Source organism: Alnus glutinosa, chromosome 4 (genome assembly GCF_958979055.1).
Source record: "Alnus glutinosa chromosome 4, dhAlnGlut1.1, whole genome shotgun sequence".
In the NCBI taxonomy this organism is placed as follows: Eukaryota; Viridiplantae; Streptophyta; class Magnoliopsida; order Fagales; family Betulaceae; genus Alnus; species Alnus glutinosa.
The window spans coordinates 9,197,967-9,224,116 of record NC_084889.1 but is presented as its reverse complement, the minus strand read 5'-3'; the positions used below and the strand labels follow the sequence as shown (position 1 = coordinate 9,224,116).

The window sequence follows — 26,150 nt, the reverse complement described above, 5'->3', positions numbered from 1 at the left end:
TTCATGCATTTGGTGGATGACCATTTAGTTTCATCTATTGGAATTCTACACATTCATGTCATCTTTTAGAATTCCATAACATTCATGTAATACATTGATGTAGCCTTTTAATTCATGTCCTATCCTTTCCTATTCCTTAACCTCCCACTATGATTCTATGTCTATAAAAAGGAGTATTGGATACTTTGTAAAACACACAATTATAGAGAAGAATCATACATAGTTCCTGAAGAACTAGTTTCATATTTACAATCTCTTTATCTTGTCTTGTTATTTTCATTAATTTTACAACAAGCATAACTTCTTCTTTTTTTTCTTTTTTCTTTTTTTTTCTGCAATCGCTGGCAAACAAGATATCCCAGACGAAATAGGCATCACATAAAGTATTACAAATTATAAGAGTAACTTTTATAAAAGTGTCTCTTATAAAGTAGCTTTTATAAAGTAGCTAGTCCAAAGTATCAGCAATCATTTTGGAGAAATAATTTTCCATAGAGAAAGGCTTTAACAAGTCCTTTTACCCCACTGGAGTTTGTAACTCTTTTCTCATTTGAATAAAAATAAAATTAAAAAAAAAAAGTAAAAAAAAAAAAAAAAAAAAGAAAAAAAAAAAAAGAAGGTATCAATATCAACATTGTTTAGCAAGCAGGGGTTCATTTGTCTCATGTCTTTTCAGAACTTGTGTATTTTTTTATTTTTTTTTTCCCAAGTAAATAGGGAAAGGATTACAAGCAGGATTCAAAAAATAGAAAACAGAGTAGATTCCCAACAACAAATTCAAACTAAAAATACAACTAAATAATAAGAAATGGGCTAATATGTTTTGAAAATTCTATCTTCACTATTCACACATAAACTTTGTTGACGGGATATTTTTTAATGATGTGGAATTTTTAATGACATGGCCTGTGACTGATATCTACGTGTGTCACAATCCTATTATCTAGGAATTTATAAAGAGAAATGATCCATACACTCATTTCTCATAACAGTCCCATAACAAGCTGACGTGGCTGGTAATATTTTATTATTATTTTTTGTTTTGTTTTCTTTTCTTTTGTAAAAAAATAATAAAATATTACCAGACACGTCAGCTTGTTGTGGGGCTGTTGTGAGAAATGAGTGTATGGATCATTTCTCATTTATAAATTGTCGTATATCACATGTGAAACCTTGATCCGAAGGCTAATGTCTTTTCCCCCTTTTTCTAACCTTAGATTTTAAAAAAGTAGGTGCTGGCCGGGACACCAAGAAACAAAACAAAACAAACCAAAAAGAAAGATAGAAAGAATTTCATGTAGAGTTTTTCTCTCAAAGAAGTTTGAGTCATATTGGATGCTATTTTATCTAATATTTCTTAGAATTTATTCTATAAGCATTGGATGCTATTTTATCTAATATTTCTAATTCCATTCGAATTATAACTTCAACCTTATATTTAACTTATATCCGTAATTTTATTAGTATATATTCTATATATAACTATTCTATAACTCATGATCTTTTATAACTTTTGATATACATGAGCAAGTGCTTAGAACCAATTAAAAGTTGTAAGCATTTAACACTCTTTAACATCTTCCACTCATAAGCCGACATGTGTTAAAATTTATAAAACAATTGTGAAAGAGTTATATGTTTAGCATTTTTCTTCTAAAAAAAACTTTAAAAATTGCCAAAAAAAAAAAAAATCTAATCTAGTCCTTTGGCACTCTGACAGGTGATTAAGGAGATTACTTTCAAAAGATAATATAATGGAAATATAAATAAATAGACACAAATAATTACATGGTTCGGTCTATAACCTATATCTACAGGCCCAAAAGGCTACATTTTGCTCTTATTTCTTTCAGTGATGTTTATAATATAGCAGACTCATATTTAAACAAGAATTAGCTAGATAATACAAATAAATTTCAATTACAACTAGGTAATAGTCGTCGATTGTGACTATGTGATAGACTTTAACTGTAATTAGGTCATAATCTTCAATTGTTATAATCTTTAACTGTAACTTAGATTCTTGAACTCCTGATATACTCTAACAACTTTACTTCCCAAATATGAATAATAATTTATTCAATCTCATTTATGAACATATTATGGCATGGCAACCTTCAAGAGAAAATCTTTTATGCAAAACAAATTTGAGTTATGAAAAGCACATTCGTTAAAACCAATTTCACATTCCCATTAAAACTCTTCCATAAAAACAAAAATAATAATAATAATAAAATTAAAAATAAAATAAAATAAAAAATCTGATTGAAGAAAATGTTATATTGTCAGGTTTTATGTTGGCTAATTGGGAGTTCAAACCAATGTGGTGTTTTTACTGTTAAGAGTCCCACATTGCCAAGGTATGCCTGGGTTATGGGCTTTATAAGCCTTGAGCAAACCTCTTTCCTTAAGGTGCCTTTTGTGGAAGAGTAAGGCTCAATGGACTTAATCATGGTATCAAAGCCACAAGCCCTTGGACAATGTTGGGCCTTCCCTCCCGATGTTGAACACGTGTTTGGCCAAAAGATGCCACACGTGAGGGGGCGTGTTAAGAGTCCCACATTGCCAAGGTATGCCTGGGTTGTGGGCTTTATAAGCCTTGAGCAAACCTCTTCCCTTAAGGTGCCTTTTGATCTATTCCTGTGTTTGATAGTGTTCCCCTTTTGAACCCTCTCCTTTGCTGGAGCTGGAGCTTCAACACTTTCATCAGTCTTCTCTGGTTATGCCTGGGTTGTGGGCTTTATAAGCCTTGAGCAAACCTCTTCCCTTAAGGTGCCTTTTGTGGTAGAGTAAGGCTCAATGGACTTTATCATGGTATCAGAGCCACAAGCCCTTGGACAATGTTGGGCCTTCCCTCCCGATGTTGAACACGTGTTTGGCCAAAAAGATGCCACACGTGAGGGAGCGTGTTAAGAGTCCCACATTGCCAAGGTATGCCTGGGTTATGGGCTTTATAAGCCTTGAGCAAACCTCTTTCCTTAAGGTGCCTTTTGTGGAAGAGTAAGGCTCAATGGACTTTATCATTTACGGGACAAAAGGGGATCGGAAGGGGGGTGGGGGACATTTAAATTTTTTTTTGATAATTTAAGAGGAATATTCACAATAATTAAGATGATAGTTTGAAGAAAATAGGTAAACATTTTCCATTTTGTTTGATATGCCTAGCAAAACAAACGAAGGCTTCTTTGTCTTTCCAGCCATGAATTAGCCCAGCAGCAAAGTTGTCTCATCTGCAAGAGAAATGGAAAGAATTTCTTTTCTTTTCTTTTTTTTTAAAAAAAAACACTATCTTCTCATCTATATGCACCAATGTGTGGCGCTAAAGAGTAATTCTAATAGTATATTAAGTGTCCATAAAAAAAATGAGGTGATTTTTAAAATTACTATTTAATTAAAAATTATTATTTGATCAATTACATGTTCAATGGTGATTTTAAATGCCACCTCATTTTTTTATGGACACTTAATGAACAATTAATATTCATATAAACTTACTCCGCGCTAAAACGTGAAAGGCATGATTTTATTCATGATCTGTACGAGAAGGGCACTAAAGCTTGTTGAAAAAAAAAAAAAAATTGAAAAAAGAAAAGAAAAGAAAAGAAAGAAGAGCCACAACACAACTGTTAGAACAGTTTTCCAAGAAGCTGGATGATACTAGATCAGTTCACACCTGCAAGGCAAAGAAAATGTAAGCATAAAGACAATATGAATTAATTTGATATATATATAAGTTAATAATTATTGAGTAATCTTTTGGTTAATCGATAGATCAAAATCTAATGCGATCCATCATAAATTCAACAATAATTTTAAAGTCACATCACTTTGAAAGGATAAAAAAATTATCCCAAGCATTACTCATTAGTATTTATATAGATTTTCTAAGCTAAATTAGTATATATTTAAGGGATAATTGCACCGTTGGTCCCTGTGATATACCATAATTATTTTTCACTCCCTATGGTTTAAAAAGTTCATGGGAGGTCCTCGTGATATGCAATAATTACAAATCGATCCCTGGCGTCAAATTCTGTTAAAATTTTTAACAGATTCCGTCAAATGCCACGTCAGCACCACGTGTCGCCAATAAGATGGCGACACGTGTCTACTGTAATAAAAAATATATATATATTAAAAAATAAATAAAAATACTTATTTTTTTTATAAAAAAAATTCAAAAAAAAAAAGCTGAAGGGGTGGCCCAGCCACCCCTTTGGGGGTGGCCTGGCCGCCCCCAGTGGCTGTAGGGGGTGGCGCGCGGCCAGCCCCAAGGCCCAGGGGGTGGCCCGATGGCCACCCCTAGTAGATCTAGGGGTGGCCCGAAGGCCACCCCCAATGGCCACTGGGGTGGCCACGCGCCACCCCAGGCGGCCTCTGGGGGTGGCCCGAAGGCCACCCCCAATGGCTTGGGGGTGGCCGCGCGCCACCCCCGGCGGCCTCTGGGGGTGGCGCGCGGCCACCCCCTTTCCCCATTTTTGTTTTTTTCTTTTTTTAAAAAAAAAGTATTTTTTATTTATTTTTTAATAAATTTATATTATTTTATTAAGATTAGACATGTCAGCGCCACGTGTCACCAATAAGATGACGACACGTGGCGCTGACGTGGCATTTGGCGGAATCTGTTAAAAATTTTAACAGAATTTGACGCCAGGGATCGATTTGTAATTATTGCATATCACGAAGACCTCCCATGAACTTTTTAAACCATAGGGAGTGAAAAATAATTATGGTATACTACAGGGACCAACGGTGCAATTATCCCTATATTTAATTGCCTACCATACTAACGCTAAAAAGAGGAGTCTTGTCCTCCTAGTGTTCTCTCAAATGTCATGTCTTTTAAAATTAATTATTATTTGATCAAAATCCAATAATGATCGTCTCAAATTCAATTGTTGTAATTTTAAAAACGACATGACATTTGGGAGAACAATCTTGTCCTCTTTCTAGCATTCTGTACTTTGCCTACTAATGTTGTTGTTTTGTCTTTTTTCCAGATAAATGCTAATGCTGTTTGCTAATTTGAGTAATATTAAAAGGAAGACGACTTATGTCCTCCTTGATTTCTCGTAAAATTAATGTAGTTTTTAAAATCACCACTAAATGTGTAATAGATCATTATTGAATTTTGATTCAATCGTGATTTTAAAAGCTACATATATTTTGGGAGGACTCAAAAATGACATGGGTCCATTACTCTACTAATAGTATTGATGGGAATAAGTTAGGTTTCCATTCCAACTTGTTAGGATTAAATCTTTTTAAATTAGGGTTAAGTTATTTAAAATTATGATTAGGATTAATTAAGAGTTTGTATCCATTTAGGTGTCATCTAATTGGAGCTATTTAAAGATCAATTTGTGATTTGGGATGAGAATTGTGTAACTCCTTTCGGGTATTAGAGACTCCAGTATCTTATTTCATGTAGAAGTGACCACAGAAGCTCTACTCATGGCGGAGGTATACTTCTCTCCTACCCGATATTTGCTCTTTCGATGAACATAATCCTCATTCCATGAACAATGGTGCATGCAGAGAAAATATGCAAGCCATCACGATCTACTGAGCAATTTGTTGAGGCTCTTAAGCAAACAAAACTCTTTAAGTATCAGTACTGACACATTTCAAGAGATATATACCCCAACTGCTACAAATAGCGTTACATTTCCTCCTTCCCCACAATTCTTTTCCTAATTCCGTGAGATATATACGATCCAGCAGCAGCTAAACAAGATAGCAAAAATACAACAAAATAATTACTCAAAACAACACCAGCGGAAACAAGACTCCAATAGATTGCTCTTTCGACCAAACAGAATACTCAACACCTCAATCACTTTTTACTTATTATTCAAAAAAAAAAATCACAAAAATAACCATTTATCAAACGGTGCCGACGATTTTCTGTGTCCTGTGCATTGACGTTGTTAATTCGACGTAAAGGTGATTTGTGCATGACCCATAACAGTGAAAGAAAGGCGTGCAGGTTTCTGGCTTGACGCAGAAAATGGTTAAAGAAAGGCAGAAACCACGTGAGGAAGTTTACAAATGGTAGAAAAAAAGCCGACAAGAGAGCTAACTTTTATAAAATTATTTGTACCAATTATTAGAGAGAATAAAATTATTTGTACCAATTATTAGAGAGGCAACTTTTATAAAATTAGACTTTAACAAAGAAACAAACAATTAAAGTGGGTACGAAAAAGATAACATGGAACAAGTCTGTTTCCCCACTTCTGTCGCGACATTCGAGCTATATCAGTATCAGCATTATTTAGAGGCCAGCAGAGTGGTTCATTTGTCTCGATCATCTCTTCTTCTAAAGACCTACTTCTTTTTGTAACATCGTGTAACACACGTTCACCAAAAATTCAACAAGTTAAAGTCCATGAACAGCCAACTTTTTTATAGAAAAAAAATTCAGTCAGATATTCTTTTCATTAATGTGAAAAATCAAGAGTACAACACTTCCGAAGTCTCAAAATTAGTAAAGTTAAGTGAGGAGAAACTCTAATTTGGTGATTGCAATACGTGCATTTTGAAGAACAACCAAGTCTTCAAGAGTATATATATATATGTGGTTTTGATCTAAACACAACTTCAAAATAGTTTAAACGACAATAATAGAGCTACTATTGGTCTACTGGATAAATTAACGTATAATATTTGTTAAAAACAAAGAATTTGTCAACTAATTAACAACAATAATAAAAATAAAAAATAAAAATAAAAAAGGTTCTATCAACTAATTAACAACAGGACAAAATTACAATTTAGCCCTCCAAATTGCTAGCCATTTTGTGAGTAACCTCACAAACTACCAACGCTTGGACTCTTCCCCCCTAAACTACATACCAAAACATTTCAAAGAGGCTTATTTTGTTGAAATATGCCTATAATACCTCTGCCACACGTGATATTTTTATATTAAAAGTAAAGATTTTGGCCTTTTTAGTGGATCCTAGTTCACGGAGACGCCGTTGTAAGATCAAACCTCATTTTGTTGAAAGTTCTTTGCTTTAAACTGAATATATTTTCTTTTCTGGAGTACCAAGTACAGCCATGAGCCACCCCCAAAGTATAGCAATTAAGCTTGTGCCAATTCCTGCACTTGAAAAAGCTGAAACGTTATTGATCATTTTGACATAATTAACCCCATCGTTGGCAACATGATCCTTTCAATTTCAACTAAAATGAATAATATTCATTTTATTTTATAATTAAGATTTGAAGTTTATGCACTTAATAACACACAAGATATTATTCAAGGGTATAGAAAAAGGTGAATCTACTTACCAATGGAAATCTTAATCCATAATGCGAGATCCGCCAAACAACGTCCTTCACCATCTTTTCTCCCGTCCCCACGGTACCATTTGGGACAACCACATGTATAATTGCCTTTATATTGAAACAGTATTTCGTGCAATTATTGAGAGTTGGATCCCAACATTCATCAACATATGCAGATCACGTGAAGAATTAATATCAACCCCCATATATAGAGCAGTATAATCCTCTGTATAATCATAATGAAATACATTTATGCATTGAAATGAAAGGGAAAATAAATTATTTATCTTCAAGTACTATTTCATTTGTAGATGTATAATACGTACGTACCTTGGCAACCTCCATGGAGGTATGGGTGTTTGAGGGTGGCTCATGAAGGTGGAGCCAACCACCTCTGGGGGTGGTTCACAGGCCACCCCCCTTTTCAAGTGGTAACCACCCTCAAACACCATTTTTTAAATAAATAAATAAATAAATAATAGGGGTAATTACATTTTCCCCCATGAACTACCAAAAAATGCGCGATGCCCCCATGAACTACCAACTCAATCAAAATAGAGCATTCAACTATCAAAAACAACCATTTTTCCCCCTTCCGTTAGTTAGAGAGGTTAAAAGAAACAGTCAATAGGTCATGTGCCGTTTTACATGGAGGCATGTTGGAAAATAGTGGTAGTTCATGCGAGGAAAGAGGAAGATGGTAGTAGTTCATGGGGGGAAAGAGGAAAAAAAAATGAGGGTAAAATGGCGTGTGACGGTCACGTGACCCGTTGACCGTTTGTTTTAACCCCTTTGACTGGCGGAAGGGGGGGAAAAGGGTTGTCTTTGGTAGTTGAATGCTCTATTTTGGCCGAGTTGGTAGTTCATGGGGGAAAAGGTAATTACTACTAAATAATATTTTTTTATTATTTTTAAATTTAATTTTCTTCTTTTTTTAATTGAAAAATGACATGTGGCATGGGTATTATAGGCATATTTCAACAAAATTGGCATTTTTAAAACGTTTTGGTAGATTTGAGGGCTAGAGTCCAAGCGTTGGCGGTTCGTGAAATTACTTGCAAAATGACTGCCATTTTGGAAGGCTAAATCGTAATTTTCCCTAACAGCAATAAAGAAAGTTTCCTTAATCAAAAAAGCTAAAAAAAATTTAGTTAAAAAAAAAAAAGCTATATTTATTTTAAGTTGTAAACTTTTGCCATAACTTACCTCTAAAAATAGTGGAGATGCTTTTTGACATTTTGTTTTTCACTCTTCTATAAAAGAGTGCATTTAATTCTTTTTTTTTAAAATTAAAAATTAAAAAAATTAAAAATAAACTTGTGACTTTTATAAATAAAAATTATCTTCAATGTTTTGTGTAACTACAGTAGTACAGTACCACTTTTCCTACCAACAACTAGTTTAGTCGTTATCGGCCTACTCCCATTCCTTAGAAGGAGATTTTATACTAACCCTAATCAACGTGAACAAAAATAGCTAATTAAGAGCATGATGATCGATGATTCACATAATAAAACTTTAAAAGCATACCCGCTAGCTTTAAAAACTTGCATGTCACTTGGGTGTTCATGATCTCATGATGCTCGATCGCCAATTTTCAATAAAATGAGAAATTGCATTAAAAAAAAAAAAATGCCTTGAAGAGCAGATGTGACGCCTGGTAAAACTAAGATTGTTTAAACAGCGTTTGATAGCAGCAGAAACTAAGAATTGAATATTGAAAATGGAATTTAGGAAAAAAGAAAATAACAAATAGAAAAGGGACAGACCTTAATTAGTTGCCAAAAATAACAAAACAGATAAATAACTCTGAAATCCTGCTATTTAGTTGATACTTCAAAACTTAATTGAAAAATAACAAAGATTAGATGCATTTATATAGGCTAGGTACCTCTTAATTTAACAATGAAAAGGAAAATAAATCCTAATTGGAAAAAGAAAACCTAATCCTAATTGGAAAGGAAAACTTAACCCTAATGGAAAAGGAAAAACCCAATCCTTATTAAAAAGGAAAGCTAAAACATACATGCATAATTTAAATAACACTAATGCCGATATTCTCCCACATTAGTCTCCCCAGTTTGGATAGAACTCGCCCCCAAGTTCAAATCATTTTTTCCTAGATCATTTGGATATCCAATTAAGCTCTTCCAATATCCAACACTTCTCAACATCAAAGCAACTTGATATCGGAAGAGAAACAATTTGCAACCCATTACAACATGACTTTGAATATTAAATTTGATGTTACTCCCACCAACTTGAGATAAAATAATATTCATAAGCTCTTGATTGATTGTCATAAATTCACTATTTGTTACAATTTTTCAAAAATGATCTAGTATTTCCTGACCAAGAAAAATATATTTCCTGACAATGAAAAATCAAGTTTTCCTCCAACATGCCAAAACCAATGTCAACATTTAAATTAAGAAAATTTGATAGAAAATCAATATAATTAATTTTCTCAAGATATCATTGAGATATTTCATTCTTTGGACTTTCATCAAACACATGATTAACATCATTCTCTTCAACAATTTTTAGGGTATCAAGAAATAAATTTACCTCCTCCAATAGATTCTCTTCGTCATGATAAATGTCGTAGATCGGTAGAGAGACCAAATTTACAGAAAAATCTTCTTGATCCAAAATTTCATCATCCTGCTCCACCTGAGATAGATTTGGTTTATATACTTGAGACTTGCTAACACTAGTCAAGGCGTTGAGAATGCCAGAAAATTCTGAAAGTTGAACTCTGAAGCTTAAGTCTCCATGCCACTTATCCTGACCACCCTATTCCCAAAACAGAACAGGGTTGTGAAACAGGTTTTCGAAATTGGATTTTGAATCGCGGCCTTTAATATTGCAATTCATCTCCCTGTTTTGCGCCGTAGACGCTGGGTTAACTCCACAACCTGCTTTTGCAAGTCTTCAATCAACACATCTTATACATTGTGTTCTTGGTAGAGGGCTTCCTCATTATTCAGAACATGACCACGCCAACCATAACTACAACCATCAACCATGAAAGTTGATGAAAAAACTTACCATCCCAAGAAGACGCTAAATTCTTATACCAATTGACACTGGACAGAACTATAAGATTGTTTTGACGGCATATGATAGCAGCAAAAACTAAGAATTGAAGATTAAAAGGGGAATCCAAAAAGAGATAAAATAATAAATAGGGAAGAGAAAGACCCTACTTGCCCCAAATAAGCAAACAAATAAATAAATTTGAAAGATTGATATTTAATTGAGACTTCGCAACTTAATTGAAAATTAATGAAGACTAGGTGCCTTCTAATTTAACAAGGAAAAGGAAAATAAATCCTAATTGGAAAAAGAAAACCTAATCCTAATTAGAAAAGGAAAACCTAATACTAATGAAAAAGGAAAAACACAATCCTTATTAAAAATGAAAATTAAAACACACGTGCATAAATAAACACTAATTCAGATTTTCTCCTGCATTAGGATGTTATCATGCCACATTCATCTACCATCCCCCAAGGCTAATGTTACATGGTCCTTAATGCTATCATATCCAACGATTGTACTGCTAGTTCCATCGTATTCATAGCATTTGATGTCTCACCATGCAAGTATTTGGCCACTTCCAGATTTGATTGAGCATTAACCGACGAATGCATCTCCGTCTTTCTTATTCGTTCTAATTCAATTGTCACTTCCTTCATACTAGGCCTCTCATCCCCTTTCACTCTTAACCACCTCTTTGCAAGTTCAATGACTTCCTTGATCTGCTCTTTATTTCCTTCTTCAACTATAAAGTTCTCAAGAATTTCAACAAATTGATCTTCTTTCAAGGAAGAAAGAAAATACATAGGTAGACATCTTTCATGTTCAGACCTACGGAATGAAAATACATCCTCTCCTGTTAGTTGCTCCACGAGGACCACTCCAAAGTTATAGATATCACTTTTATCCATCAACTGGTTCGTCTGTAAGTATTTAGGATCCAAGTATCCAAAAGTGTCTTGCACTACAGTAGCTAGTTCTTTTTTATCTCAGGGAACGAATTTTGAAATTCCAAAGTCGAAGACTTTTACAGTGAAATTATAATCGAGCCGTATGTTTGAGGGCTTGACATCTCTATGGATTATAGGTGGCAAAGCTATAGAGTGTAGATACGATAATGCATCCGTTGTTTCAGCTACTATTCTTATACAGGTTTCCCAACGTTTGGTGGATGCACTCTTTTCAGGATGTATATAGTTGAAGAGTGTACCTTTTGGGACAAATTCATTGACTAGCAAAGGAACTTGCGTCTCTAAATAATAGCTCAAGAGTTTGACAACATTCTTATGGTCAATTTGGGAGAGCAAAACAATCTCATCATTAATGAATTGGTCAACTTGGTTTTGATCCACTGTCTTGGACTTCTTGATGGCAACAATTGTATTATCTTGTACAAATCCTTTGTAAACTGTACCAAAACCTCCTCGGCCAATGATCATACTCTCTTTATAATTTTTGGTAGCCTTCTTCAACTCTTCAAAAGTAAAGATTTTGGCCTTTTTAGTGGATCCTAGTTCACGGAGATGCCGTTGTAAGATCAAACCCCCATTTTTTTGAAAGAGATTTGCTTTAAGCTGAATATATTTTTTTTTTCTGGAGTACCAAGTACAGCCATGAGCTACTCACAAACATAGCTATTAAGCTTGTGCCAATTCCTACACTTGAAAAAGCTGAAACGTTATTGATCATTTTTACATAATTAACCCCATCGTTGGCAACATGATCTTCTCAATTTCAACTAAAATGAATAATATTCATTTTATTCTATGATTAAGATTTAAAGTTTATGCACTTAATAATATACAATATATTATTTAAGGGTGTACAAAATGGTGAATCTACTTACCAATGGAAATCTTAATCCATAATGCGAGATCCGCCGAACAACCTTCACCATCTTTTCTCCCGTCCTCACGATACCATTTGGGACAAGCACATGTATAATTGCCTTTAATATAGAAACAATTTTTCGTGTAATTATTGAGAATTGGATCCCTACATTCGTCAACATCTGCAGATCACGTGAAGAATTAATATCAACCCCCATATATAGAGCAGTATAATCCTCTTTATAATCATAATGAAATACATATATACATTCAAACGAAAGGGAAAATAAATTATTTATCTTCAAGTACTATTTCATTTGTAGATGTATAATACGTACGTACCTTGGCAACCCCCGTGGAGGTACGGTTCCCTTTGTAACCCTGCTTGCACTTGCAACGGTAGCCCTGCCTGGTTTTGTTATGATCAAGGCAGTCACTATTCTCCTTACATGCGAAACTCTATTTGTTCTGAGCTTTTTCACATGTCTGATTGCCAACTGCCCAATCGAGCACCAATGGAAGCGTTTTGTTCGGTAGATTTTTGAGATAAGCGGTGGAGAAGTTGAACTCGCTTTTCTCGACAACAAAAGCATAGTCGCAGGGATTGAAGTCCCATACTTGGGAGTGATTGCTAATGCTGTGTACTTGCATACTAATATTTTTTAGTCCATCCGGAAACCCTACTTCGCAACACCCAACGCCAGAGCATGACCCATCGACCACATTGCTAAGGATGGGGCATTGAGATGAGCTCTCGATCGAGTACGCTTCACTGTTTCGGTACCCACGAAGGTATGCAATAGTGTCATAGCCAAGAACAGTGAACTTGTTTTTGCTGTTGGAAATAGTGAACTGACCACCCAACCAGAGCGTGGAATCGGCATTCACTGGATCCATGGCTCCAAGATGGTATACAATAGTAACAGTCTTGGGCTACCCACTGCAAGACATGCACCTCATGAGTCTCAATGGATATGCTTGTTATAGGGACATTACCTGACTTTGGTTGTCCAGAGTCGTCACAAGTGATATTAAAACTCTAATCATGATCTAGAAAGCATTTTCTCAGTCCAGCCGAATGGGAATGGAATTTCTACATCTCCACACTTGTTGGGGCAGCCAGGCTTGGCCGCCATAGTTGCTGCTGCCACAGTTGCAAATATTATCACTATGATTTGCAAAACCTTCCCACTCAAGCCCATGGCCACCTACAACTTTTTTGAGGAGAGCTAGCTAGTTTTCGTATATTTTGTGTTTAATTACATGTGCTTTGATTGTCCTAGTCCTAGATACACTCTTCCCTTTTTAAAGTCGACATTCCCACAACTTGCAATCAAAGAATGAGGATAAGATTACTAATCTCTAATTATATATTATTCTGAAATAACATAATTTATAACAACGTGCAAATTCCCATATGGTATTAAATCACAATATGATCATATAATTTTATTGATTAGACTAAAAAAAAAAAAAGAAAAATTATGAAATCGCTAGCAAACAAGAGATCACGACCAAATAGGCACCACATGTAGTCACATAATTAAAGTGAATTAACTTCTTTTTTTTCTTTTTCTTTTTCTTTTTCTTTTTTATAAAAAGGTAGCTTTTATAAAGTCAGGCGTTTAGCTAGTCCAAGCGAAAGTGGTCATACGTGGTCACATAGAACTTTAACAGAGAAACAAGCAATAAAAGGAAAACTTTAACAAGTCCTTTTCCCATAATTCAGTGGTTCATTTGTGTCATCTCTTAATTTCCATAACTTGTGTTTTGAAAATTCTAAGTTTACTATTCACACACTAGCTAAGTCACCCCTACTAAGAGCACACATAAATTGTGGTTGGGATTTTTTTTTTTTTTTAATGACGTGGCATGTGACTTAGGGTTGCACATGCAGCGGATATTAATTGCAAATATTTGTTATCCGCATATCCTTTATATATAATATATTATATATAAAGGGATTTGTAATATTGTTGGATTTACATTTGAACAACCTCACTTTGTAATTCGTATGGTTTGTATTTTTTTTTTTTGGATAAACTCAACATGGAGTGTTTGTATTTTCTTTGTTATTTTTAAGTTGGAATGTGGAATCAATATATGGATTTCATCTAAAACATCATGCAAGGCTTAAAAAACAAAACACTAAAACAAGCCAAAAAAATAGACCCAAACTATTTTCAAAATCGTTTAAAATAAGCCTTAATAGAAACTCTTAAAAGCCTAAAAGACCAACATAGGCTCAAAAGGTCCATTACATGATATGCAGATAGCGGATAATAACCGCACGGATGCGGATCCAGATACCTAAAATTGATAGCTGCATTATGTGGATGTTTGTGAGTTTCAATCTCTCTTGAAGTGACCAAACCATGTTTGGTTTTGCATCAACAAACCGTTTAAAGTCTACCGTTGGGTCGGTAAAGGGATCAAGAAAGAAAATTGGCTAGTGAAGAGCTTGAGCGCGTTGTTGCGGCATGAGGCAACTATGAGTGCTTGTGTGCATACAAATTGTCTAAGCCGTTATAAAGGGCTGGAAATGTGTTTTCCTTGTACTTAAATCTTTCTTAGTGTTAATTTTTTGAAGTTGTTTTACCTCTAATATGTTATTCAAAGGCTTTCTACTTCGTCAAAAAAAAATTTGATACGTTAATGTGTGAATATTTTTACATTCCAAAGTGATTTGATTTTTTTTACTACATATATCTCACAAGTATTGTTGTTCGTAAGCGTTGAAGTCTAAACTCCGTGTCTCATCCTTTCAGCATTGATGTAGGACAATCCGAAGAGGCGCCTCAACAAGACATCTATCTTGCCTCGGACAATATCCAAGGTAGGTACTTTAGGGTACTCAGGCTCGACAACTAACCGACGTACTCGAGGATCTGTCTCGAAAATAACTGAGACCCATCTCGGTGAACAGATGCAGAGGACGAGCGGATGGTTGGAAGTTAAGCGGATCTCATGGAGGATTTTATTGTTTTCCAATATTTTCCCTTTTATTGTAGATTTGATTGTCGTATCGTATTTTTTCCTAAATTAGGGTTTCCTTGTCAACCAAGTATCTCCTTTAATTAGGGAATATTTGCTAACACCCATTAATATCGTTTATTTCCTTTACAAGCCTTTAGGGTTTCGCTATAAATAAGGATGCAATGTAATGAGAAAGACAGTTGATTACCGAATAATAGAATTATGTTTATCCCTATCAACGTGTGTTGATTGTGCGTGTCTTGAGAACACAGCTTCTCATTCACATCCATCCGCTTGCGCTACGTCAATTGGTATCAAAGCCTTGACTATCCTGGTTTGATGGCAAACGATGGAAACAACGGCAACCGCTCCAACGGCGAAGAACGTGGAGTGCAGGCCCTTTGGGCAGCCATGGACGCCAAGGAACAACAATTTCTTCATATGGAACGCTTCGTTCAAACGTTACAACAAGCAGTTGCTGGACTTGGAGTCGACGGCAACAGGAACCATGACCCCAACCGGAATCGTGACCATGAAGAGGCTCGTGGCCATCCCAGAGGAGAACGTGGTCCTAGATCTCAACGAAGGCCTCAAACCCTTGAAGAGTCATCTAGTGACAAAGACGACCACTTCAAGGAGGAAGTTGGCGGAAGAAGAACTGAAAATTCCCACAGTTTCCGAGTAAAAATCGACCTTCCTTGTTTTAATGGTCATCTCCATGTCGAGAATTTCCTTGATTGGATTCTCGAAGTAGAGAACTTCTTTGACTACATGCAGACGCCGGAAGCACAACAGGTTAAGTTGGTGGGGTATAAGTTGCACGGAGGGGTATCTACTTGGTGGGAAAAGACGTAAAGCAACTGGAGGAGGCAAGGCAAGCAACCGATTCGAACTTGGCTGAAGATGAAGAAGTTGATGAAGGCTTGGTTCCTGCCCCCAGATTACAAGCAGATGTTGTACTAGTAGTACTAGAATTGCCGACAAGGAGGATTATACCGAGGAGTTCTATCGCCTAGACTCTTAGAATAATCCATCCGAAACAGATGGTCAACAAGTAGCTCGGTATGTCGGTGGGTTGCGGTTGAATATTCAAGATCAGGTCTCATTACAAGTGTGGAATTTATTCGAGGCAGTAAACCTAGCTATGAAGATTGAGATGCAGATGGCACACCAACCAAGTTGGTTACAAGCTTTTAAGAATACCGAGAAGAAGATGGAGTCGGCAATTACGCAGAGTCAATAGCAAAGTTCACAACCCCGAAGGTTCCAGGGTAAGAGCAGTAGCACCCAAGCGGTTAAAGGAGTGACCTTTCCCCCTCGGGAAAAGACCCTCAGTAGCAGCAATCCTTACTCCTGACCAATGCTCGGGAAGTGCTTTCGATGAGGACAACCAGGTCACCGATCCAATGAGTGCCCAAACCGATGCCTAGTAAATATGGTGGACTCAACAGAAGGAGTCCCACAGGAAGAGTATGGAGAGGCAGACGAAGATGACCTCGGGGAATATACAAGGGGAGAATTTGCCGAAGGTGACAACAGAGAGTTCGTCAACTGCATAGTACATAGGGTGTTGTTAACTCCCAAACTTAAAGAGCCGACGCAGCGGCACAACATCTTTAAGACCCGTTGCACCATCAACCAAAAAGTGTGCAACTTGATCATTGACAATGGGAGCTGAGAGAATATTGTCTCCAAGAGATTAGTAGCCACGTTGCAGCTAAAAACCAAGAAGCATCTGAACCCCTACAAGATCAATTGGATCAAGAAGGGAGTCAAGACGACGGTCACGGACACTTGCCAAATGCCTTTCTCAATCGGGTAGTCCTACCGAGATGAGGGTGATGTGGTAGAGATAGATGCCTATCATGTGTTGTTGGAACAACCATGGTAGTACGATGTAGACTCCACGTATAAAGGTCGGGATAATACCTACCTCTTTTGGTGGTATGGAAAGAAAATTATATTAGTTCCAACCGAGACTAATACTTCCATTCAAAGGAATACAGCGGCAGACGGGATGCATTTCCTCACTCTTGGGGAAGCACAGTTTATGGAGGAAGTGAAAACTGTCGAGACTATGTTAACCTTGGTGGTTAAGGGTGCGAACTCAGATTCAAAGGCAGTTAGTACAAGGATTCTACAACCGATGCTAGAGGAGTTCGGAGACCTTGCATCGCTTGAGTTATCAACCGGGTTGCCTCCCATGAGAGACATTCAACATCAAATCGACTTGATGCCCGGAGCAAGTCTTCCTAACTTGCCCCACTATTGGATGAGTCCTGAGGAGCACAAGATCCTTCAAGATCAAGTTGAAGACCTGATCCAGAAAGGATTAATCAAGGAGAGTCTGAGTCCTTGTGTCGTGCCTGCCTTACTGATTCCGAAGAATGATGGACGCTGGAGAATGTGTGTTGATGCTAGGGCCATCAACAAAATCATTGTGAAGTACCAATTCTCCATTCCGAGACTCAACTACAAGCTGGATATGCTAGCCAGCGCAAAGGTCTTTCATGACAACCATTTTTTTTAAAAAAAAACATAAACATAAATGAGCCATCACAGTGATACGACTACTTGTCGCTCAGCCAACATACGGTACACATCCCATAATATATATTTGATATTCAGAGTTATATCTATGCAACGAAACATATACAACATAATCAAGATAGCGGAAAGCACTTCTATAAACATAACTGTTAGTCACAAAAGAGCCATTTACAAGCATTTACAAGTCTATCTGTTTAAGGCTTCTAAAACATATTACTTTAATTACATACTAAAAGACTAGCTCTACAAAGTACAAGTGTCACGTAGAAAATGAGCCAACAACAAAAGACTACCAAAATGAAATGTCCAAGTCCACGCAGCTACAACTCCAACGATATGCCTTAGTCGCAGTACACCAAATACAAAGCTACGGGTCATCCACTACATCTGCTAAACCTGCAGCCAAAGTATCAATATCTATACGGTAGTGGGGTTAACTACATTCGTACAGGTGAAAGTATGAATTCACCACCTCAGTAATAAATTACTGAGGTCTCAGCAGTATAGTACTCACTGGTTTTCCCAATGAGCCAACCTTTACATTTATATTACAAACAATATACATAAATAAATTGTGGGACTTAGACATTCTCATATGCAAACTTTCCATACTTTTGGGGAATTGCAAACATACACGAGTATCTAAGCAATGGGTGAAATTACGTTTCGACCGTGTGCACATATGAGTCATCCGTACTTTTGGGGAATCCTGATATACACATACTCCCAAACATGGTATTGTTGTAGTTTTAAAAGTACTCGCAAGTTCACAAATCGTTTGCAATGTAGCATTTTACGAGTGTGAGGTGATCCCACGGGGAATTGTGTTGCGAAAAATCAATCTCTGTTCAAACAAATCCTATTTTAATCTAGTTCCAAATTTAGGGTTTTAAAACAAAATAAAACATAAACTTAACAAATCAAAAGATAGGGTTTTAAGGTTTTGGAATCCACACCCACCAAATCATAGCTACATATTCTCATGCTCATCAACACATATTTGAAGTTCTCACATACAAATCTTAGGTATGATCTACTTTGCTTCCAAAATCGTTTAAGTCATTCAATGAATTTATTCTTTACACAAATCACAAAAGATACCCAGTGTTTCCCAAATCATCCATTGTACCCATTCAAAGAACAAATCACAATGAATACCCTTTTTCCAATTGAAATCAAATCATCCATTATACCCATTCAAAGAACAAATCACAATAGATACCCAGTTTTTCACAAAATCATCAAATGTACCCGTTGAACGAAATACAATGAATACCCAACGTTTTCATCACTTGTATCCAGAAATTACAAGAGATACCCAAAAATCATCTCAAAAATCGAATAAAAGTATAACTGTGACGACCCATTTTTTTTATAAAAAAAAAAAACATACATAAATGGATCTTCACAGTGGCACAACTACTTGTCACTCAGTCAACATAACGTATATGTTCCATAACATGTACCTGATATTCAAAGTTACATCTAACACAGCGGAATATAAATATCAATGTGCAGCGGAACACATATCAATAGCGGAAATACATCTAATACATAACAGATAATTACAACAAGAAGAGCCATTTACAAGTCTATCTATTTAAGGCTTATAAAACATATTACACTAATTACATACTAAAATACGGGTTCAATAAATACATAAGCCACATAGGACACAAGCCATAAATAGAATACCCAAAATATGGACTACCCATGAGTCCATAACTTATAACTGTCGCAATGTGCTCCAATCATAACATCTCATTCGCTAGGTGGACAAGTCAATATCTATATCCGCATAGCCTGCAACCAAAGCATCAATGTCTGCACGATTGCAGGGGTTGCCGCATCCGCGCAGGTGGAATTATGAGCCCACCGCCTTAGCATAAATAATCACACCAAGACCTCAGAGGTATACTATTCATTGAGTTTTCGCAAAGAACCAACTTTTCTTTTATGACTAATAGAAAACATTTAAAGCATACTATGTAGCTGCGAACATATATAGAAGTTCCAATCATCCCACCTTGGAAACAACTACATACCTTCTCACCTACTATAAAACTTTTGTATTTGGTGGCTCAAATGTACAAAGAAACAGCATTGCCAGATGTAGGTAATTTCGTGCCAAAAGACACTTACATTACCTAATCCAGTAGCGTACAATCTAGGTACATCAAGCATAAAGCAATTGCGGCTCAAATGTACAAATAAACAACACTGGCAGATGTAGGTAACTTCATGTCAAAAGACACTTACATTACCCAATCCAGTAGCATACAATCTAGGTACATTAAGCATAAAACAATGGCATCTTACTCAACAATACAAAGAAACAGCATTGCCAGATGTAGGTAACTTCATGTCAAAAGACACTTGCATTACCCAATCAAGTAGCGTACAATCTAGATATACTAAAACTCGATGCCTTTAAATCATGCAATAAGAAATATATATATATATATATATATATATATATATATATATATATATATATATATATATATATATGGATGTAATCGAGCCGAGCCGAGTCGAGTTTGAAGATTTCAAGACTGGCTCGTTTATGAGTCGAGCCTAAATAGTCGAGCTCGAATTCGAGTCGAGCTATAAATTACATGTTCAAGCTCGGCTCGTTTAAAACTCGGGCGAGCTCGAGCTCAAGCTCGAGTTCGTTGAAAATGATATTCGAGCCGAGCCGGGTTACTGGACAAGCTCGGCTCAACTAGAGCTCGATGTAAACTATTAAATTTTTCAATGAGTGATCAAAGCAGAATTCAAGCCCAAGTTTATGAACAACTTCTATGCATTTATTAATAACATAAATATATAATATGTAAGTATATAAGGCATATTATAAAATATATTACATAACTATAGTTTATAAGTAACAAATTAATAATATGTTATTATATATAACTACAGAGTATAAACAATGGTATATGTATAATGTGAACAAATAGTAAGTCTAATATATTCTATATAACTAAGTAACTATAATATAAGTATAATATATAACTATTGTTAACCATGCGTGATGTGATATATGTGTTTATATATATATGCTAACTATTTAATATTGTTATATTGTTATATACTAACTATTAATAACTTAATATGTTAATTTAACATACTAAATATTGTTATCAAAGTATTATAATTAATATGTAATACTATATATATTATACTATGTTTACTATTTACTAATATATATGTAAGATATGAACGAGCTAACGAGTCGAACTAACAAGTCGGGCGAGCGATCCGGTCGAGCTTTAAACGAGTTGAGCTCGCGAGCCCCTATCGAGTTTTGTCGAACGAGTCGGGTATGTATCACTTACTAATCGAGCGGGTTTCAACAGTAACGATCGAGTTTCTACAGTATCGAGCTCGAGTTCGAATCGGGCTAAACCGAGCGGGCATCGAGCGGGCTGTCGAACGGACTGGCTTATTTACATCCCTATATATATATATCATAAAAACGATACAAACAACCACACCATAATATATGTATGCATATGCAATGTCCTCAGAGCCATTGGCTCAAGAAACTAAGTCCCAAACTCAAATCGCCGAGTCCCAGACTCATATTGTTGAGACCCAAACTCAAATTACCGAGTCCCAGACTCAAATCACCGTGTCCAAAGTTTTGCAGTTAAGCACCCAATGCATCATGTCCCCCCTTTATAACTCACACTAAAAATCTCAATCATTTACAATGCAACCCTAGTCTACAAAATTTCCAACCACCAAGTACAGTTACACAATTTATTCGAACTCTACATATCATATACATACTTCAACATCATCATAATTTCAAGATATTCAAAAGTACTCAAATCATCCAAAACAGATATATTCAACATACAGTTGGTTCAAATTCATAAAACATATATATTTGCAATTCATTAATATATGAAAGGGAAAACTTCAATTTACCCCCATGAAGTTGTCACCAATTTGCAATTCAACCACCAATGTTTCAATTTTGTTAATTGCATCCCATTAAGTTTCAAAAAAATTCAATCCACCCCCTTCCGTTCAATTGAGCCGTTTGAAGAAACGGAAGTGGATCCACGTGAGTGGCACATGCGATTTTTGGTCCAAAGTTGACAAAATTACCCTTATTGAAACGGCAGCGTTTTGTGTTTGTGGGGAAACTGGCAACTAGTTCGGTGGAAATCCACCCTATCCACCCACGTGTCCATCACACATTCAGTTCTTCTCTCATCTCCACCATCTTCTCACGGCTCTCCCCTGGAGACCCCCTCTCCGGCTATTCCTTAATATTCGGCGCCTCCGAAAGCAGTGGCAGTCTTCCAGCGACGCCTTTCTTTTCCTATTACACCGCTTGCTGTTAACAACATTGTTATTGCTATTATCTCTCACGTATCTTCATTTTTGCGAATGAATCCAATGACTGCAACCCAGCTGGTTCCAAAGCTACGCAAAACTATATCATGCAGGGCTAATTAGTTGGCCATGCAAAAAAAGACCAACTTTTATGAAGTTCTTTCTTTGTTCTGAGAATGTTGACTTTGAGATGAGATAAAGAAGGCCTACAGAAACTTGGCTCTTCAATGGCACCTAAATGTTTGTCCTCCATCTGCAAAAGAAGATTCCACCAGATGATTTGTTGAGGTTCAGAAGCTTATGAGACACTTTCTGATCCAATTTCACGTAACGTTTGACATGGACATTTGCACCTCCCACGTAAGAGTATCTCCATGTTTCTCACAACCAGGACACTCCTCCATGCGCTACGTGCCTCTATGATAGACCACCCTCCATTATAATCCCCCTTCACCTCAAAAAACATGCAGGAAAAAGAGAACTTTTTTTAATTTTTTAATTTTTTTTTTTTAACCGGGAAAAGCTCCTCTGTTCACCTCTGTTTTCATGTTCTAAAACAGAGGTGAACATAGCCATAAGGATTTGACAACCAGAGAACCCCAGGGAACCCCAATTCAAGTTTACTTGGCCAGCCCCTTAGTAATTAGTTTACTTGGCCAACCAATCCTCAAATAAAAGCAACAACGTACAACTCATTACCCCCAAAATATCAGCCTTGTTTGTAAATTCCACCACTCAGCCATTTCCAAGCAGTTGGAACAACAGGGGGCGGCCATTTCCATTTCCCATAATTTGTATGTTGATTTTTGAGTGAATTTTTTTGGAAAAAGAACAAGGCTCTTGACATGCATGTGCATGTGCCAGGGGCTCGTTGAGAGGAAAAAGTGAAAAACACTAGAAAGAGGTGGAGGTGGTGCTATTTGTACTGTTGATGCCGGGCTGTTGTTACAGCTGACTACACAGTACACATATAGAATATAGAAGAAAGGGAAAAGAGATACCTCGTGGGTATTTTTCTTTGAAACAACGTTAATGTGTTCTTTTCTTAAAGATGCCGTTTGAGTTTAAATCAACTGAAATTGGATCTAAATCGTCAATTTTTTACAGCAGATGTCTGGTACTTCTCTCTACAGCATGTAAGCCGAATCCGGTCGACAGCATTCTCGCATAGTTTTCCTTTACTCATAGCTTTCCTGGGTCTCTATTGTTTGCTCGGTCATTCTCTACACCGGCCGGCGCTTTCTGCAGCACCTATGACATAATCAATGTCGTGATTTGGCAACGTTAAACGCGCATATGATCCTTCCCAAGGTTCAATCCTGTCGGGAAACTATTTCCTCAGACCTCCGGCCAGTATCATCGTCGATCGACTACGTAGACGTAGGACGTACACATATATTTACGTAAAAACATACGTATAAAAGTCACGTAACCATACGTCAAAGAAAGAAAGAAAAAAACAAGACAGCTCGAATATACATGTCAGTGTCACCCACCAGAGCCAAAATCCGACAGGACCTACTCAACATGTGGCACGAATCCTGCCCTCCGTTCAGAAGTACTCGAACGTCGTGGATTGTGCTGCACTACTATTGCTCAACAATGGCCTCATCTTAAGCCTCATTTCTCTAGGGATCTCTGGCAGCGTGAGCGACCGTATGACGGTGAAGTTGAGGCTTCGGAAGAACGGGCACTTTTTCATGTCGGCCTGCAAATGAATGGACTAAGAAGATGATGACGTAGAGTTTTTTTTTTGGTGTTTCAGTTTTTTAATTTACCAAAACACTGCCGTTTAATTAAGGGCATTTTCGGTAAGTTTGGACAAAAAATCCCATGTGCGCAGCACGTGTGGACAATTTCGTTAATTCAGACGGATCAATTGGACGGATTGGCTGAATTGAAAATTTCTGAAACTTTATGGGGTGCAATTGATGAAATTGAAACATTGGTGGTTGAATTGCAAATCGGTGACAACTTCATGGGGGTAAATTGAAGTTTTCCCTATATGAAAATAATATTTTAGAATACTCACCTTGGCTATGCGAATATTAAGCACTGGGTCTCCTAGACACCACCATGCAATGCATTACTGTAAAAACAATACATTGCACATTATTGACAACTTTTAATATTAGACTCACATTTAGCTCTTAAATTGCTTAAGAGCAAACCCATGGAAAACCCATAATATTTTAAGGGTTCCAAACGCCTACCCATAAATTCTAGACACTAAAACTCAAACAATACTAACTCAAAGTACTTACTAAGAGTTAGATATTAAAATCACTATTTAATTCTTTACTCATAATATTAATTACTAACCTGTAATTAATTTCACAAACCTATAAATTATTTTCATTAACACTTAAAATAATATTAGCCTTAAAATTATATTCACTAATCTCTAAATAATTTCTCACTAACATTTTCTCAATATCATTAACTCTAATATTATGTTCATTAATCTTTTTACAACCATTACTAACTATTAGCACAATTTAATGATCTAGATTTTAATAACTTAAAAACCCCAAATTAGTTTAACCTATCAAATTAAGGTTTCTAAACTTTAAATCATAATTTATAAAACACTACCTTAATCACAACAAATATTAATCTTACTAACATAAACACTAATATATTTAAAATAACATTAACCCATAAATTAGGGATTAAATGAACTTACCCAAATAACACCTGGTGTTTGGGGAATCTTTGCAAGCTCCAAGTAACACAAAGCCTAAAGAAAACACTATATCAAACTCATATTTTGCTAGATTTAACCAAAAATTTAAAAATATGAATTTAACTATTTACCTCAAAACGATCGGTAGAAACGTAGATCGGGTTTCGTAGATCACGTTACCAAAATCGAATTGAAGATCGGACCGTTAGATCTTCGTAGATCAAGGATTTTCTATAACAATCCTTAAGAGGAAAATGAGAAGAAGAGGCACTGCCTCCTCAAGAAAAAGAAAAGAAAAGGCCGAATGGCCTTTTCTCTCGACAAGGCACAATGCGCCTTGTTTTAGTGAAGGGCCTTCATTTTTTTTCTTTTCCGCATGTGGGGTGTAGGTCGCCCCACATGTTACATATATATATATATATATATTTTACTTTTCTTTTTCTTTTTGTTTGACTGATTCTTCTTTTTCTTTTTCTTTTTCTATTTCTTTTCTTTTTCAATTTTCTTTCACATTTTATTTTTTCTTTAGACTTTAAAAATATTCTCTTACATTTTTAATAACACTAAATTAACTTAACTAATTATTTACTTAAATTTTATACTCTAATTATTAAATAATGTCTCGGACATTACAAGAACAATTAGAAATCAAAAGCCAATAAACTCAAATAGCATAAACAAGCATGAAAACATAGTTTATCTTCAATGGTGAAGCTTCATCCTCAACCCTAGATGAGAGTTTAGCTATACATGACTAAGGAAAGCATAAATAAACTACAATTATCCATTAAAAATCAAAGGAACTTACAAAATATGGAAGTTTTAGGTGAAAATCACCCAAGAACCTTAAAATCTACTGAAAACGGGGCCTAAGGCGCTCTCCAAGCGGCCTCCCCCGAATGAAATGAGAAAGAGGGGTATTTATAGAGCTAGCTAGGGGGGCACTCGAGCGCACTCGGGCATTCGTCAGGGTGCTAATGGTTGTTTTGGGTGCGTGCACTCGAGCTCAACAAGGATGCGCTCAAGCCCACTTGAGTGAAAGGCTATTGTGGGCGTGTGCACTCAAGCCCATTCAGGTGAAAGGCGCTGTTGTGGGCACGTGCACTCGAGCTCAACAGGGCTGTGCTCTAGCCCATTTCCAAAAAAATCTGAATTTTTACCCTTTTTGTCTCAAAACCTCAATTTCTCTCTCAATGACCTACAAAACACCAAAACCAGTCAAAAACATCAAAAAATAACAAAACTAAGGGTTTAATGAATGTAAATTAAATGGTATAAATATACAATATTTGTGACTCATTAGGTATCACATAGAGAGGATTGACATAACATTTTGGTTGTAAATTAAGGGGTCCAAATATACAATATTTGTGACTCATTAGGTATCACATAAAGATGATTGACATAACATTTCGGTT

The 26,150-nt window shown here is 36.1% G+C and overlaps 1 protein-coding gene and 1 pseudogene across 1 annotated transcript in view; both read right to left on the bottom strand.

The window, feature by feature from the left end:
* Nucleotides 1-26,150, bottom strand: part of LOC133866473 (cyclin-A1-1-like) — a 53,475-nt gene that overhangs the window by 16,958 nt on the left and 10,367 nt on the right. The gene's annotated exons all lie outside the window — the stretch shown is intronic.
* On the bottom strand, nucleotides 10,795-13,369 carry LOC133865556 (putative wall-associated receptor kinase-like 16; annotated as a pseudogene).